Source organism: Periophthalmus magnuspinnatus, chromosome 15, assembly GCF_009829125.3.
Source record: "Periophthalmus magnuspinnatus isolate fPerMag1 chromosome 15, fPerMag1.2.pri, whole genome shotgun sequence".
Classification (NCBI taxonomy): Eukaryota; Metazoa; Chordata; class Actinopteri; order Gobiiformes; family Gobiidae; genus Periophthalmus; species Periophthalmus magnuspinnatus.
Window position 1 is genome coordinate 8,092,091 of NC_047140.1, and position 3,339 is coordinate 8,095,429.

Here is a 3,339-nt window from a genome sequence, read left to right on the forward strand (position 1 = left end):
GCGCCGTATCTCGCTGAACAAACACACTCCCACAGCTCCATAAAGAGGCTGTAGTCTGAGGCAACAAGTGTCTGACTGTGCTCTGCAGGCTCTGTGTTGTCTGACCCTCTGCTGTCTGCTAATCTGATCCCAGTCACAGTCTAATATCAACTCAGGCCCTTCATACATCTAGTGATAAAAGACTGGGTGGTTTAACGGGTTAGGGACTGATCCCTCAACTTGTCTCTACTTGTGCTGCACAGTGCAAGCAAATTGTAAATGAGTTTAATGACGTGATTAGTTTAATGAAGTTATCGTTGCGGCTATAAGATGAGGATGTAATAAAGTACACTTTTTTTTTTCAATACGGCTGTTATGAATTGCAATATCGATACTAGTGCAGTATGTGTTTCTTGCACTGCTCCTTCTGTGTTTCAGAATAAATACTAGTAAAGTAGTAGAGTGGGAAGAAGAGGCATGACACTGGAGTTCTAACACAGAAGAAATTTATTTACATCAGTACAGGACCCAGCACCCAGAGACATAGTCACATGATCACATTTTTATATAGCGCTTTTCCACCTTCCAGGCACTCAAAGCACTTTACATCAGGGAACCACTCACCCATTCACACACACATTCATACACACATTCATACACCAGTGAATGCAGACACTGGGACAAAATGGGTTACATGTCTTGCCCAAGGACACAATGACATCATTCATAGGTGGGAGCTGGAATCATACTATTACATAGATGAATGCTGTTGTTGTTGTTGTGTCTTTGGGCAAGACACCAACCTGTGAGTCAGTGGATCTGACCACTCAACTGATGATTTTTATGTCGAGAGCAGGATTTGAATGGCCAAACTTAAGATCAGTGAACAAACATTCTGTCCCCCCTCACCTGCGACACATGTTGTGATTGTATTTTTCAACCCAGTCTAGTGCAGTCCAATCTGGCTATGCTTGAGTTGTAGGGAGTATTATACCTCTAATAATGTAGGTCAAGATACCAAGGACTGAGCTGGCAGTGTGAAATTGGCACAGCCCAGAAATGCAATGTCTCCATCTTTCAGATCAGATTTTTGTTGTAATTTTTGTGTAATTATACTTGTGTTGTATGTTATGTCCACGGTTACATGTGTAGTAGCTCTCCCAAATACGTTTTTACCATTTTGTACTTCTAGTCATTTAATATGAATCCTTGGACAACTCACTGACAACTATTGTAATACCACTGTTGCAAAATGTGATGTAGTGCAGTTTTGTGACCTTGTCTCCTGACACAATTACTATGGCAGCATTCTGTAGTTACTTTTGGTGTGACATTAATTTGTTTTTTGCCTGTAGACAATGGACACTTCTCAGGTCTTCATTACTTGATAGAACTGGAGGTCTATGCAGAGGTGAGGAAATGTGTTTAGAAGATAAGGAATGTTTGAGAAGTGGAAGCTGACTCATATGACCAGCTCCACCCTTTGTTCACAGGAGGCAGGGATAAAATGTTAGTTTGAGGTACATTTTTAGAACCTGTAAATGAGTCAGAGTGACCTTGGGTTGGTGTCACATGCAACGTTGAGTAGTACAGTTTAACACTTCTGTCCATAGATTATAACCTGTCTATAGTTTGAAATCTTGCTGGTCAGAAATTTGTTGTATAATTTTCCTTTAAACTGTTAGAATGAAGACTTTTGACCCGGTTTATGGTTAATATTTCTGTAATTACTAGGCCACATGAAACAAAAACAAAACAACAATTCACAGACTAGGAACCTGCTTCGGGGTTATGGTGCACCAAAGACAAAGAATAATAATAGAAAGACAAAGAATAATAATAGAAACAAAGATCAAGTCAATACAAGAGCATGCAATAAAATAAGATAAAAAATAGACTTTGCTTTACAATACAAAATATACAGTGTCGGCAGAACCACAGTGCAAAAGTGATCAGTGCAAGTTAATTACAGCGGTTTAAAGTGACAGTAACTCATCTTATTAAGTGACAGGTGAGTGACAGGTGATATAAAGTGACAGGAGTTATTAAGTAACAGGTGTTATAGAGTGACAGGTGTTGTAAAGCAACAAATGTTATGAAGCGACAGGTATTTTAAAGTGACTGGTATTATAAGGCAACAGGTGTTACAGGGTGATGGGTGTTATAGAGTGTTCACAAGTCCTGGAGATGTACAGGTCCTGGAGAAATGGAAGGCTGCGGCTTGATTACCTTCTCATTTGAGGGCACAACGCTCTGCTGCAGTCTGTGTACCATAGCGTGATGGACTATGAACTAGGACTACATCAGCATTTTTTAAAGTTTATTCTCCACAGGAAGCCAGTGCAGAGACCTGAGCCCAAGATTTATGTGCTCGGACTTCCTGGTTCTGGACCCAAGTAGCTGCTTCTCAAAAGTAGTGGAATTGTTCAAAAACAAAGGCATGGTTTTAAATAACCTATGTGGACCAATTTGGGAATTTGTGGATCAAATTCCCAACAACAAAAGTTTATAAGATTCTATAATAGTGGGTTTTACTTCTTTCTAAACAGTAACTCACCTATATAATTCTGAAATACTTCAAATAATCCATTCTGCTAACACACAACGCTTGTGCTCTTTGGTGTTAACAGTGAGCACTGCTGTTTAGAAATATTGACACGCCCCCTTTGCCCTGTTCTTCCTCTCCTTCACTCCCACACATTATCATATGTACAGTACAACATGAGCCATAGACACACACATAGATATTCAGGTTATATATATAGGCTACAGCTTGTCAGAATGCTATGAAACTCTATATCTCTATCTATATTCTCTCAAAACTAAGGCCCAGCTTTCCTCTTGCATGTACAGCAGGGCCAATAAAGAGCAGTCACATTAGCAGGTCTACCTATAAAAGCATAAAAAGTCATATGTTAAAGCTGTTTTACCCATAAATTATTGTAATATAAATAGCTTGATATTTCATTTCCCTTACTAAAATGGCTTTCCAATTTTATTTGATAATTTTAGCTGTATGTTTGAGCAAGGTCTTGGTCTTGTTCTTGTTTTTTTTTTTTCTTTTTTTCTTATGCATATACAGGGCTATGTATTGCGCATATCTGTTTCCATAGCCTACAGTAGCACGAATAAGTTGTTATGTAATAAGTGCCCTGTTGGAGCCTCACTTATGTCAGAAAAGGACTCAACTTTCTGCTCCTCCTAAACTCCAGCAGGGGCTTTCACAGAGGAGGTGTCCCGTTACGCCTACGTCCAGGTTGGGCGGGGTTAGTGCTAATTTCTGCTCAGTCATTGGTTTCGGGTCACGTCCTTCAAAAGTTCACCCGTGGCTAATTGGTCAGTGAAGTTCCCCACATCTCT